Source organism: Microtus pennsylvanicus, chromosome 10, assembly GCF_037038515.1.
Source record: "Microtus pennsylvanicus isolate mMicPen1 chromosome 10, mMicPen1.hap1, whole genome shotgun sequence".
Lineage (NCBI taxonomy): Eukaryota > Metazoa > Chordata > Mammalia > Rodentia > Cricetidae > Microtus > Microtus pennsylvanicus.
In genome coordinates, this window is record NC_134588.1 from 74,049,101 (window position 1) to 74,065,094 (window position 15,994).

Consider the following 15,994-nt stretch of genomic DNA (forward strand, 5'->3'; position numbering starts at 1 on the left):
TCTCTACAAAAAAGGAACTCCTTGGGGAGGTGCCTGATGACTAGTCCCCAGAGAAGCTTGTCTTTTCAGATGTCAACCAGGCTTTCAAAGACCCTGAGGGCTGTGCAGGGAACAGACTCCAGAGGGTCTCCCGTGGCAAAGACTGGATGATTTGAGCATCAATAAGCATACCTGTGACATGGATGGTGCTTAACACAGAAGCTCATGACTAGTCAATCAGTGTTAGTGAATGTCATGTATACCACACGCATTACCCCTCCCTCAAGTTCAGGGAGCATCCTGGAAGAAGGGGTTATAAAGATAGCAAGAGCCCGAGGTTGGGGAGGACCAAAGCAAAACAGGGGCTGCCGGACAAGACAGAACTACCACACTCATGAACTTAGAGCAGCCATGGTTACCCACATAAGATCAAGTAAGTCAACATTCTAGCATAGAGAATAAAGACAGCCGCTCCTAACCTAACTGCTATGAACAGCTGATGGCTTCTGGGGGCATCCGTTTTATTTAGGGGTATGTTTACCGGGTAGATCAAGCATGCTCCAGTAGGTGTCCCACACCCAGGAGTATGAGAAGCACAAGTGCAGCTGAATGAGGACGAATGGGCCCCAGATCAAACATATCTGCTAGACTTTAGTTTAGAGCAGGTGAAAGGAATGTCTGATAACGCTAACCTTTGCTCTGGCAACGGCATAAACACCCTGGGTACCACAGAGGTAGAAACGGAGGAGATACAGAGGCAGGTCTACCACAGTAGAAACAGCTGCAGGATTCTTTGCTTGCTTTGGCAGTGAGATTTCTGAATTCCTGAGTCCGGGGCAATGGAACTGGGCCATGTGAACAGGGCATTCGATGGTTGTTCTCATCCCAAACTTAGGGAGATAGATTCTAGTTATGCCTTCATGCCCTCCATTGAGATGACATCAAGATGTGATAAAGCAAGTGACACGAAGTTCTGCCTCCACGTCCTGAGAGGCTGGTATGCCTAGGAAGCAGACTAGTGGGCTAGGGAGATGGCTCGGTGGGCAAACAACCTGCTGCCCAAGTGTGGGAGTCTGCCCATCTAACTCTGATGGTGGCACACACCTGCAATCCCAGTTCTCTTGCAACAAAATAGGAAGTGGGAATATAATTCCCGGGAGCACATGGACCAGCTAGCCTGGTTTCTATGCAGCAGTCAAAAACAAAAGAAACACTGTCTCGAACAATCAGGAGGGCAAGGGCTGACAGTGGAGAGAATCCTTTGGCCATGTTATCAAAAGATTTTTTAAAAAGCTAGCTTTTCTAAGCAAGGGGGCGGGGGCGGGTGTCATTCAGGTAAAGGAAAGAGGCTACAGGATAATTCTCCACATGACTTCAAACACTCAGTTCTTTATTCTTCGTTTCTTTGGGCCTGCTGAGCACCTTGAGGTCTTTTTTTTTTTTAAATTTATTTATTTATTTATTTATTAAGGATTTCTGCCTCCTCCCCGCAACCGCCTCCCATTTCCCTCCCCCTCCCCCAATCAAGTCACCCTCCCTCATCTGCTCTAAGAGCAATAAGGGTTCCCTGACCTGTGGGAAGCCCAAGGACCACCCACCTCTATCCAGGTCTCCTAAGGTGAGCATCCAAACTGCCTAGGCTCCCCCAAAGCCAGTACGTGCAGTAGGATCAAAAACCCACTGCGATTGTTCTTGAGTTCTCAGTATTCCTCATTGTCCTCTATGGGCCAGCTGGCCTGGGTCTGAAAAAGCATGGGACAAACCTTGAGGTCTTGAAATAAGGAGGAACTGGGGAGAACAGACGGGGCCTCTTTTCCTGCTGCACCTACAGGAAGGATATTAATGCTTTAGCTCAATTAGTCAGTCATTTTGCTTTGAGACGTAACACCCAGGGTTGACTAATTTCTGAGGTCAGTTTGCTGCAATGCAGGCAGGGCACAAAGAGACCAAACACTACCCACCCTCAGCCTTGCCAAGCCTTGCAGGACCTGCTCATAATTAATCCTACACTTCTATTGTTTCTCGCTACTTATCTGTAAATAATAAACCTGATTCACGTACTTGGTTTTGTGTATCCTACATCAGGAAAGTTAGTGAGCAGGTCACAACGAACCTGCTTCCCAGAGAAGGAGTTAACCATTTAAACCTGCTGGAATCCTATCAAAGCCTCCCTGACAAAGTAGGGAGTGAAATGCCCATATTCAACTGTTTTTCCCAGTCTTGTCCCACCCACCAAAGGAGGAGGGAAAAGGAAACAGAAAAGGCCTTGTGAAGGTCACATTCCAGAAGTACAAGCTTCCTGAAATATTAAGGATTAGTCACACGACGAAGAATGCCTCCTCTTCCTCCTATTACTAAATTTTATCACAAGATCACAACAGAGCAATTTATAGGAGCCTTCTTTATCTGCTACATTGTGCCCAACTATCAAGAAAAAAAAAAACACGAGGCACAGTAAAGCTCCAAAGGTACAGTCTGAGCACACAGAGCAAGCGTCACCACCAGATTCAGACATGGAGTGGAGCTGACACAAACAGACTGAGACGCTGAACACCTCTGGGACTGGGAAGTGACTCGCTTGAGAGAGCACTTGCCTAGAGTGAAGACACCCTGGGTTTGTTCCCCCAGCACCGCATAAACCAGCTATATCTAAAATCCCAGGACTCAGGAGATAGAGGCAGGAGGACCAAGTGTTCAAAGCCATCCTTGAGTAGGCAGGGATTAAGTTCAGCTGGCGTTGCATGACGGAAAGACAAGTCTAGACAGACGGGTCTAGACAGACAGGCAGATAGGTAGGGAGGAGGTAGGTGTTTATACATATTTAAATATGTAAATATCTAAACACGAGTAGATATTGAGATAGACAGAGTAAATAAATCAGTAAATTAAATAAAAAGAAAATCATTAATGTTGCTAAAAACTCAATGACTAAAACAGACTAGCGGGAAATGTCAGCTGATGACAAGGTTGAGAGAGAAGGAAAGACGGGCTAGAGATGGAGAGCGTGAAACAGAAGAAAACTGCTGAACTGCAAGGAAGGAAGGCTAGGAGACGAAGGAGTGTACTGCGAGACGACTATAAACATGGCAAACACTGAAGGAGAAGAACAGGGAGCAGCAGGAGAAATACTCGAAGTAACAAGGAGTGTGAATTTAACCTAATTAATAAGGGTGATAAACTGTTGATCTGAGCTCAGAGAATGCCAAACAGGACAGTGTTCGTGCTTACATACACACACGTACGCATTCACGCAAGCACACACCCAAGCACACACGCATGTATATTATTATCATATGCACCCAGGCCTATTATCATGTTGCTTTTGTTTGTGTTACTGTGACCAATTTACCTGGCAGAAATGACTATGGGAGGAAAGGTTATCTGGGCTCTGATTTTTTTGGAGGGATTTGAGCTCACCATCATGGGAAAGACGTTGATGGGGACAGTTCTACCCACTATGGTGGGAGCGTAATGTTCCGCAAATGCTGGTAGACCAACAAGGAGAGAATGGCTACACCAGGTAACAGTCTTCAAATGCTTGTACTACTCCCTCCAGCCAGGTCCAACTTGTAAGGGTCCCACATGAGTCTGTGGGGAGCACATTTTAAATTCATATCATTTTAAAAAAAGATTTATTTATTATGTATACAACATTCTGTCTTTATGTATGTCTGCAGGCCAGAAGATGGCACCAGATCTCACTACAGATGGGTGTGAGCCACCATGTGGTTGCTGGGAATTGACCTTAAGACCTCTTGAAGAACAGCCAGTGCTCTTAACTGCTGAGTCATCTCTCTAGCCCTCGAATTCATATATTAACAGTACATCGTATCCAAACTGAAAAGAATCTTAAAAGAAATCACAGAGGGGAAAAACACTTTTAGAAAAGCAAATAATTGCATCCAGTTTTTCCTCAGAAAGCATGAAAGGAAGAAAGAAAAAGCAGAGCATAGTTGTTGGCACATGCCATAATCTCCCTAATAGGGAGGCTGGGGCATTAAGGTTTGGAGTTCAAGTCCAAACAAGCTGCATAGTGAGACAGTGTCTCAAAAACACAAAACAAAGGCAAGCAAAATGGCTCAGAGACTAAAAACACAAGCACTGTGATCTGAGTTCAATTCCAAGAATCCATATAAACTCAGGAGAGAACCAACTCTACATAGTTACCTGTAGGTGCGCGCGCGCACACACACACACACACATGAATACTAATAATAAAATAATAAATACAATATTCTTAAATTATAGTTTCTGAGAAGCTAAGGAAACTCTAGTAGGTACTTCAGAATGAGGCTATTTTTGTTAAAGTATTGGTATTAGCCTCTTCATAACTAATTGCACAAAATCTGATTTTTATATCATTAGAGATTGACTAAATACATCATTTAGCTTGATTTTCTCATGAAAAGCTCTAACTTTTCAGACGGGCTAATGTTTGAAACTTCAGAAGTCATCTCTGAAAGGAGCTCTTTCTAGCACTCCTTTTCAGAGTGTGCTCACAGATACAAACTGCAGCATCTGTGGCTTCCTAACACTCCATTCATCTGGTTTTTCAACTTCCAAATTGACAGTATAAAAAACTAATGATTTGTGTAATTTAATATTTACAAAGTCAAGCTGGAGAGATGGCTCAGGGGTTAAAAGCACTGACTACTCTTTCCAGAGGTCCTGAGTTCAATTCCCAGCAACCACATGGTGGCTCACACCCACCTGTAATGAGATCTGGTGCCCTTTTCTGGCCTGCAGGAATACAAGAAGGCAGAATGATGTATACACAATAAATAAATAAACAAATCTCTTAAAAAATAAAGATTGATTTAAAAAATATTTACAAAGTTGTGTGTAACATGGATGGGAATACATATGTCAGATATATATTTGTGTATTGATATGAGACTGTATAGTTTAAAAATGTTTCAGTGTGTCTTTTTTTAGGTACACTAGTTCCTACTAGTAAGTGAATACTTATTGCAATGTACTTTTACAGTATGTTAAAATGCAGCTAATTTGGTAATAGTTGGTGTGCGAAATATGTTATAGGCTGCCTTATTTTTCACTTTTTCAGTAAAAGTTGTAGAGGTCAAGACAGTAAAAGTTGCTTTTGTGGAGTTAATTCTTATAAAAATAAAACTGTACTTTAAAAGCCATGGCTTCTATTGGATGCGGTTCCCACTTACAATCCCAGTAATTAGGCAACAAAGGCAGGCGATTGGCCACAATTTAGAGGCAAGGCTAAGTGTATACAGGAAGTTCCAGCCAGCAAGGGCTTCATAGGTATGTTTCAAAATAGCAACAGCATAGCAAAGCAAGATTCTGACTTCCTTTAATGTGATAGATATGTTAATTAGGTTGATTATTTCAACAAGAGGGAAATAGTTCAAGCATTCCATACATCTTGTTACTATACATGGTTATCAATTTAAAAATGTTTAGTCTGAAAGACGCAAGTAATTCTTAGAACTCTATCATAGCAAAATGAGTGTATGTATTTATATATCATGTATTTTAAGATATTTTGTGGGGGTTTGTGCATGCTGGTGTGAACATGTATGTGTGTGTGTGTGTGTGTCTGCTAGAGGACAGCTCAAGGCATGTCCTCAAGGATACCAGCCACCTCTTTTGAGGCAGTGTTTCCTATTGACTTGGGGCTCACTACATTGGTGGTTTTTATCTGCCAATAGAGGGCTATCAGTTATAACAAACATAGGCACAGGTTATTAACAGCGGGCAGAGTTGTGCAGGTATGAAGTGGAGGATACAAAGAGAAGTCTTTTTCTTCCATTCTGTTTCATTGTGACCCTAAGACTGCTATAAGCCACAAAAATTTGGGGGCTTGTTCTGTTGTTGTTTGTTTTGTTTTGTTTTTGGCTAACAAATCAAATCAACTGGGCAGAGTTATGAACAGAACTCAAGAGAACAGGAAATAAAACTTAAGTATATAAAACTACCTGATTTTATTCATAATTATTGCACATTAATAAATTAGTCATTACAAATATGAATGTATGCATATTAGCACAAATATCTGCTGATGCCACATAACATGTAGCCATCATTAAAGTGAAGATTTTTGTTTGTTTGCTTGTTTTGTTTAGAAAGAGGGTCTCTCTACATAACCCTGGGTATACTGAAACACACTTTGTAAAATAGTCTGTCCTCAAACACAGAGATCTGTCTACCTCTGCTTCCCAAGTGCTGGGATTGAAGGCATGCTCTTCCATGCTCAGAAAAAGCAAAAAAAGAATGTTTCATGAGTTTGGTAAGCATATCATATATTATATATCAGTATATTTGAGGTGTGTTTTTGATACAGGATCTTACACTGTTACTCAAGTTGGTCATGAACTCTTGGGAACAGGTAATCCTCCTGCCTCAGTTTCCTAAGTAGCTGGGACTATGGGCATATACCACCATATTTAGCCTATAAGGTATTTGTGATATTAACTATGTTGACAAATCAAATTGGTGTATTAAAAAAACTAAAGTATACAGAATTCCATGCAATTTGTCTAGATCCACCTATATATTATTAGCTAAGGTTAAACACAATTGGTATTTCTCTTGGATGTAATAATCTGTACATAAGCAACCCAGGCTGAGAAGGTCAGGGACCAGTTTTTTCTATACTATCACTACACCATCCTAGGCTGTGTCTTCTGTCTGAAAGATCCCCATGTTCACCAGAGCTGGTGTAGATGGGTACCTTGTCCTCTTAAGGCCCGCCTTGGAAATTGCACACCTTACTTTTGCTCACAGCCTACTGGCCAAGACTCAGGGATGTAGTCAACTGCAATAATAGCAAGAAAATCCATCCTTCCTTCTTCCCTCCTTCCTCCCTCTTTCCTTTCTTTACCCCACCTTTGTGATTCTCTCTGGAGCCAGGGTCTCTAAGCTTCATCCCTAGTCCCAGAAATGTAGTCTTTCTCATAAATGGCTTTGGCCTTGTATACTTCTGTGGTTATCACTTATCCCTTTTCGCCCCCCACGTCCTCCCAAAAGAATGAATTTCAGGTGAAACCAACTGTGTGTGCCCTGATACATGCACAGAAAAAAAAAATACATGAAAATCTGGTAATAGCATTTGTCTCTCAGACAGGGTGCAAGTAGTTGGGGATATGGGTGGGAAAAGAACATTCCACTTAATGCTCTTTTGTACATTTATAACTTGCCCCATGTGGATCTATTAACTAGCCACACAACATTTTAAACAAAGCTAGAGCGAATCCTAGCAAATTTTGTGCTCAGTAAATCTTCTGCCTGGTTCACTGACAAGGAGTTGGCTTTTTTCTTTTTCCACTTCAGCCCCCTCAGAGAGGGTTATAGATAGATGTGGTGTGAAACACGGGCCACATGAACTGCACAAAATCCATATGGTTCGAGGAGCCTGAAAAACCCCGTGGGCAGCATGAGCAGGGGCCTGGAAAAGAACACAGATCCAGATAAGGGTCTGGGAGAGCCAGGTTTCCTGAGCCAGTGGGCCCCGGTGACCCTGGCCATTCTTCCAGACCATGGTTAGCTTTAGCTTGTGAGGCCTGCTGTTGCCAGGAGCCTGCCTCCAGTGAAGCTCAAACCGAACACAGGTGGGGGACACTGGAGTACTTCAGGCAGGGTTGGGGACACTGAGAGAGGGATCTGGAAACCAAGGTATACATTGAAGGAGGGGCCTGGAAACTGAGGCACAGCCAGCTCTTAAGGCAGTGGGTTCCTCTTGCCCTTTGAACCCGGAGCCTTTGAAGTCTCTGACAGGCGGAGGTCAGACTCCCCTTATCTGACTCTTGTTTCCTTTACAGCTTTTGTGGCTCGTGAGAACATTGAGGCAAACCACTGGACTACACAGGGTGGGGACTAAGAGACCCTAGAGCAGGAAGGCATTTCCCCCCATCCCCCACCCCCACCCCCGACCCCCTGTCCCGCCACTGGGCTGCAGAGAGATCACAGGACCAACTCCCCTTTCCCCAGGCAGAATGTTCAGGCCTGCTTCCTGGCCTGCTTCCCAGCTCCTCTGAGGGTGTTCATGGGGTTGTGTGCACATCGAGAAACATAGCTACCTCCACATTTAGCCTAACTTTCAGTGAAGGAAAACAGAAACAGCCCCTCCCACCGCCCCGTATCCACATACTACTACAGTGAATAGATTGGGGTTTTATAATTTGAACTCAATAGATTTCCCCAAACACTTAAGCATTAAGTGTGATCATCTTCCAGATTCTAAGTCGTTTAAATATCGAAAACAACAGCATAAGCCTTGCAAGACTGCCTCAGCGCACACGCTAAATATGCTTACAAGTGCTAGCTAGCATGCACTTCTACGCCGGCTTCATTATGTGTGTCCTGGCATCAGCAGTCTTAAAAGCAAGAGGCACAGACTGAATATGCTTGCATGTTGCTCATCACTGCCCTCTCCTGGCAACACAACTATGCCACACCCACTTAGATTGTTCATGGTCTTCTATGTCAGGGCTCTTTCTTTGTACTTGCAGCCACTTTAACATGAAAATATCTTATAAGACCACAGGCAAATTGCTATATATGTATATTATACACATACACACACACACATATATATATATAATCAAATTGGGAGGTGACCGGATGGTTCAATGGGTGAAAGTGACTTCCACATCTTAGGGTTTCTGTTGCTGTGAAGAGACACCATGAACTCTTATAAAGGAAAACATTTAATTGAGGAGGCTAGCATACAGTTTCAGAGGTTTAGTCCATTATCATGAATATGGTGGTGTGCAGGCAGAGCTGGTACTGGAGAAGGAGCTGAGACTCCCACACCTTGCAGGCAACAGGAAGCAATCTGAGTTTCCCACCTAGCCTGAGCAGCGGAGACCTCAAAGCCCACCCCCACAATGACACACCTCCTCCAACAAGGCCACACCTCCTAACAGTGGCCCCTCCTCTTGGGGGTCATTTTCTTTCAAACCACATAGCTTGAGTTTGCTCTCTAGAACCCCCACATAAATAGCTGGATACAATAATGCACTTCTTAACCCAGCACTCCTGTGGCAAGATGGGAGGTGCTGTCTGAAGAGCCTCCCAGAGCTCATGGGTCAGCTAACCTGGAGTATGTGAAAGACCTGGATAAATCCAGACACCCTCCCCTCTAGCAGGAAAAAATAGAGCCAAAAATCTAAGCAGGGAGAAAAGAATCAGAAATCTAGGATTAGCCGGTTCAGCGACTGTGTTTCAGGAAATAGCTGAAGATAAAGATAAAGTTAGATTGTAATCTTGAGAATAATCTTGAGAAACAGGGAGTTTCCCCCTTGTGATTATCATTGGTATTTTTGGAATACTGTGTTTCAGAAACTAGCTGATTGTGATCTTGAGAGGCAGGGAGTTGCCCCCTTATGATCATCACTGGTATTTTCAGAATTTTCTGTGACACCCTCCCTGCCCATTTTGGATTACTGGGCTGTGATTTCTTCCTATAAAAACCCCTTCTCAGCAGGGCCGTGGTAGCGCTCGCCTTTAATCCCAGCACTCGGGAGGCAGAGGTAGGCAGATCTCTGTGAGTTCAAGACCAGCCTGGTCTACAAGAGCTAGTTCCAGGACAGGCTCCAAAACCACAGAGAAACCCTGTCTCGAAAAATCAAAAAAAAAAAAAAACCCTTCTCCCCGTCACTTGGGGTCAAACTCCTCTCCTGCGTGGGTTATGAGTCTCAGCCCCAGTGCACCAGTACCTGTCAATAAACCTCGTGCGATTGAAGCAAGGACGGTCTCTCGTGAGTTACTAGGGGGGTTGTGTTATCCCTTGAGTGAGAGTCTCCCCACACCGGAGGTCTTTCATATGCAGCATGGTAAAAACAGAAAGGACCCTGCCCCAGCAGGGTGGAAGTTAAAAATAGACTCCGGAGAGGTGTCCTCTGACCACCACATATGCACCCAAGTGTGCATTGCACACTAATATACACACTGACACTACATTTTAAAAAAGCATGGTGGGCACTGGCAGGATGGTGCGCCTGTCTGTTTTTATGTAAAGAACGGAAACTTGGCTGCAGAATGTAGAGCATTGCTAATGCTTTTCAAAGTTGATGGACATTGTGGTCTTATAGTCACCAGTGCTGAGGACGATTCAGCACATTTAGAGCCATTGCCGAAGTTGTTGGAAATTCTGTCCTAATCACAAACCAAAATTTACCTCGTGACTTACTTTATGAAATTCAAGTCACTAAACTCCAACAACTCTTCAAATCAGACAGTGAATCTTCCCCAGTCGTAGGGTAACTCTATCTAAACTCCTTTTATTTATGTATATGTTTATATTTTAGGATGCTTCTAAGTGGTAGGATCCCATACTGAAACGTCTTCAGTGTTAATTAGCCTTCTCTGTATATCCTCCTCTACCTTGCCCTTCCACACTGACTCCATTTAACCCTCCCTGTTCCGTGGACCTCATTTTCCTCCTTATCTCAGTGTACATTGTCTCATGGCCCCTAAAAGACACCTCATGGCCCGTTACTAGCTTCCTCATCTCTGTGTATTCCAAATGAAACATGCATATCTAAAAATCCAAATCAGCATCCACAAATGATAAAAAAAAAACATGCGATATTTGTCTTTCTGGGTCTGACTTACCAAACTCAGGATGACTCTTTCCAGTTCTATCCCTTTAGCTCCAGACTTCATCATTTAATCTTTCTTGTTTCTTTTAGAACTTTTTAATTCTTCGAGATTTTGATACAATATATTTTGATCATACTCATCTCCAACTTGTTCTGTTAATCCCTCCCCATTTCCCTCCTCCCCCAGTTTTGTACCCTCTTTTTATAAAGTTAATAAACTACTCCTCTGCTATATACTACAAGCTAGCTAATAAAACATCCAGTGCCATGAATGGGCTACTTCCTTTGAACTTCGTGAGCAGTGGGGTCCCAAAGACACCCCCAGACATTGTAGATTATTGCCATTGCTCTTGTTACCCTCCGGAACTTGACAGTAGGACCCTGTTGCTGAAGATGCTTGAGTCATAGAATATAGAGAAGTCAAGCTAGTGCTGACCTGGTCACTTCATCCCTACTGCTTAGCTTTCACAGTGCTGGAAGGTGCAAGGCATATTTCCAGAGGAGGAAGTTAACCATCAGGGGCAGGGGACCCCGTGAGCCACAGTGATGACTGCCATGCCCACATGGTAATAGCGCAGGTATCATGGGAGTAATTCAAACACTTTCTGATTGGTTTTAAGACCCAATCTACAATATGGAATCCCATATTTGATATTGGTATCAGGGTCAAAAGCCTGTGGCTAGCTGGTTAGAGGTCCTAGGGAAGAATCTACTAGGACATACTTTCTTCAGCAAGACTACACCTCTTATACCTACCCAAACAGCAGGACCAACTGAGGAACAAACATTCAAAAGCTGGAGACTGTGGGGGGCACCAGAGGCCTTGTTCCCACTCCCAAAAGAAAGCAAGTTGACAAAAAGTGAAGAAGACACTGAATGTTGACCTCTAGCCCCCCCCAAACACACACATACCACACACACATACACCATACACACAAACACACAATACACTCACACACATACACACACCACACACACTCATATACACACACCACTTACACGTACACACATACATACACACACACCACACACACACACACACACCCTCTCATAAATTCAGAGATTCAGAGAATGACCCCTAGGTGGCAGTGTGCACTCGCGAAATCCGCTATTACCATCTATTGCTCCCTAAGGGATTGTCCTAGGAGACCAGCTATGCCCCACCCTCTAACTGTGTGAAGGACAGAGGTGCCTGGAACATCTGTTTGTGCCCCTCCTTGTTTGGGTGATTCAGGGTGAGCCTCCTCTGCCTCTACGATGGGAGCAGGGGTACATCCTGGGTCTCTCCTTCTGGCAGGGTCTGACATGGAGATCTTTGAATCCCTGAGCATGAGATTGAGGGGACTGCATTCCAGACCTAAAGTTGGCCTCCTGGTTCCACCACTTGTGGGCTGGGTGACTCCTCAGAGCCTTCTATTCATGTTTAGCTTACCGATGCAGCGCTTTGGAAAGTCATAACATATGAGATTGTTCTAAGTATAACACGTTTTACACTGTCCAGTGACTTTCCCATCTGAGCATATCCCATAGTTCCATTGACTCAAGCTAGAATCCTTTCAGGATCATAACTGGGACTTAGCCAGGAAGTCTGACTCCTAGGTCCTTCTTTTTAACTTTTATGACCTATCTCCCTCCGGTGTTTTATAAGATCATATCTGTTGTTTTGTTGTTTGTTTGTTTTGTTTGTTTTTTAAACCATATTCTCCCATTTGAAGTAGCTATGATTGGGTCAAAGAGAGGGCTGGAAGGATACGGAGAGATCGCCGAATAAACAAGCTTCTACTTCCCCTGCCCATAGTTTGTAGATGGGATGAGAAGTGATGGACTGCTTGTTACCGTGATCTTCTAGCTCCCTTCCAGCCTCTACCATACATCACATTCCCACTATGCTTAGGTATGGTCTCCTATCACAGACACCGTGTCTGTCTTGTAGGGAGCACCCTTAGAGGGCGGAAGTCTCGTGGTTAAGTTTGCAGTTATCCATCAGAGTAAGAGGCTTGGATTAGCTGGGTGCTGGCGGCTCACACCTTTAATCCCAGCACTAGGGAGGTAGAAGCAGATGGATGTCTGTGGGTTTGAGGCCAGCCTGGTTTACAAAGCAAGTTCCAGGACAGCCAGAGCTGTCACACAGAAATCCTGTCTCAAAAAACACAAACAAACAAACAAAGGTGCTTGGATGTTTGACGGTTTTATTTTTTTTTAATTTTTTTAGATCATTCTAGAATAAATGGAGTAGAGACTGTATGACAGAATGACAGGTTAAAATAAATTTCTCTTTTTTTTTCTCATTTTCTTCAGGGACTCTTATTTTAAGAATGGCTACACCAATTCAAAACTGATCTTGGAGTAAAAGATCTATCAAAGCTGTTGACCCTTGGCAATTATCATTTGCATACATTGGTAAGGTAAGTCTCACTCATCTCAAACTGGCCTCTTGGCCTCTTCACATTCTCCAACCACTGACCTCCTCCTTCTTGGACACCCACTCCCAAGGATACAAGCCTCTCCCTGACCACGGCCTCATGTCACCACTTCTGACGTTTTCATATACCGCATCTTCCAGCCCCACCCGACTCCTTTTCTCCAAATCTAGCAGCCCCTACTGCTAATCCTCCTCCCCACGAGCCCATACTCATTAAGCGGGCTGGTTAGTATGAGGATAGCTAAGTTGGTAGAGGGCTTGCCATCTAACTGTGAGCTCCTGAGTTTAATCCCAACAACCATACTGGGAATGTTGCTGGCCTGTATTTTAGGTTTTTCTATCACGCCCTTTTGGCAAAAAACCCAAACCTTGGTTAGTGTCCACTCCCCACGCCCTCTGCAGTTGTACTGACACCAGCTGCTGAGGGCCGGGGGAGCAGGCCACATGTTCTGGGTTGGACGCCACTCTGGGTCCAAGTATTCATCTCAGTCAGGCTCACAGTCCTTCTGGAAACATTTTTGCCTGTCTGTTCTCACAAGCGTATATCTTTCTTGCCTCAGTTTCTCTGATATGCTTGGAGTTTTGTTGACTGCCTTCTGTGGACCTTTCCTCCTAGGCCTTCCAGGAGCCTAACCATTGACATCTGCATTCTTACCCTGTCTCACCTTCTTCCAGGTGGCAAGAAAGTCCAGTCTGTGGTTAAAACCTAACCCCTCCCGCCTGTCCCAGAAGCATCCTCCGGGGCTTTCCTCCCCCACACTCTTTACTCTCCTCTTTTGCCTCTTCCTGTCATCATTTATGCATATTCGTGAACTTCTTTTGAAGCAGATTATCCCATAGTGGGGGGAGGGGCTCCCTTCCAGACCCAAGATTAGGTCAAATCACCCAAATACCTGATTTCACAGAGAGAGCCTTTATTAAGGGGAAAAGAGAAATGTTAAAGCGGCTGCTCTCTGACTCAGGCAAATAAACAGCAGCAAATGACCCTGCAGGTGTCATCTTAAGAAGAGAAAAAGGTTAGGTCTGTTGACCGAGGTTTCTGTCCTGCCCAGTTTTGCAGCTGTTAAGTCCCAAACAATCACACAGAGGTCTACATCAGTTATACACTGATTGGCCCATTAGCTCAGGCTATTTATTAACTTTTATAACTTATATTAGCCCATCATTCTTGTCCATGTTACCCACATGGCTTGGTACTGTTTTTGGTGAGTCATTCACATCTTGCTTCCTCTGAGGCTGGGTCACAGCTGCAGACTGCAGAATCCTCTTCCCAGAATTCTTCTGTTCTCATTGTCCCGCCTCTACTTCTTGTATGGTTGCCCCGCCTATACTTCCTGCCTGGCTACTGGTCAATCAGCATTTATTTAAAATATAAGTGACAGGGTACAGACCATTGTCCCACAGCAGAGGTCTGTGTTATAATAGGCTAGGGTGTGGTGGTAAAGGAGATAGGGGACAAGGGAAAGGGGCAGAGATATTTGTCCCAGAGAGACAAAGGACTACCTTTGGATAGAGAGGAGACAGATGTGGCACCCAGGCAAATGGTGGTTTATAAAGGTAAAGGGGTAAACCCCGTGATAGGATGAGGTGTTTGATCATAAGTGGGCATGATAATTAGGTGAACCAAAGGGGGCTTCTGATTGCTGGACCTTGGTAGTCAACCTCAGGAGGAAGAAGTGGTCAAATAAGAGAATAGACCTTTATGGATAGTTTTAGGAATAGAATGTAACAAGTGTTTTTTTTTGTTTGTTTTGTTTTGTTTTTTTGGCAAGGCAGAGGGATTGGGGCGAAGGGCAGGGCCTGCCAGTGCCACATGTTCAAATGGGCTAGTGTCCCTTCATTTTTCAAGACATATTTTCCCTTCATCATTTTCCAGCTAACGTCTCATGTATTGCCCACTGTCAACTGGCTTTAGATCACTGACTCCATTGAAACAGATCTCTCACCCACCATGCCCTTTTCAGCCTGTCTTACTGGTTCCTCTGGACTCAATCTCACCTCCCCCAAACCTCATTTCCTCTTACCTTTCATACAGACCATTTTTCTGGCTCTTTTCCTACCTCATTAGCCACTCTTTCTTTTTCTTTGGGCTGATCTTATTTCTTTGTGTCGTCTAGATTTTGTCATTGAGCCTTCTTCCTTTTTCATGGCTGTCTGTTGTGTTTTGAGACAGGCTATTGCCACATAAGCAGTCTTGGTCAATGACCCACAAGTCTGTAGGGCTTTCTGTGGGAAGTACTGCTTTCCTGAGACAGAGCGGAGCAGCCCTCTCTTTTCTCTTTCTCTTGTTAGTTGAGGAACTGGAGCCAGCATAACCAGTTTATCATCACAAGTCAACTCTGAGGATGAATTCTACCTATTGTCCAGGACCAGAATAGAGCAGCCCAGCTGATCTGTAACCAGAGTAACATTGCAGAGATGTCAAACAGCTCCGTTCTGTTTACCTTTAGATGTCTCCCTGTGTCAAGAAAGAGTCACTTTTAACAACTGCAGTGACCACCAGCAACAAAAACCATTCAGTTAGTTGCTGAGTCATTGTTACAAAAATGAAGCATAATTCTGGGGCTCGGGAGAGGGCTCAGTCTGGAAGTCTGAGTTTTACCCCCCCCCCCCAGAATCCATGATTTAAAAATAAAAAAGCTAGACACGGTGGCATGAGTTTATAATCCCACTGTGAGGGAGACAGAGACAAGTTAATATCTGGGGCTTGCCTAATCAGAGAGCCAAAGTCAATGAAAGAAATCCCTGTCAAAAAAAAAAAAAGGTGGATGACATCTGAATAAAAACAATACACTGTGTTGTCCTCTGGCATCAACATAACACATGGACATACATGTGTGTACCTGCACACATGCATATAAACACATGGGGTGGTGATTTGAAAGAAAATGGCCCCTACAGGGAGTGGAAGGTATTAGGAAATGTGGCCTTGTTGGAACAAGTGTGTCACTGTCTGGGCAGGTTTTGAGGTCTCTTTTGCTCAAGCTTCTTTCAGTGTGACAGTCAGTTGACTTCTTGT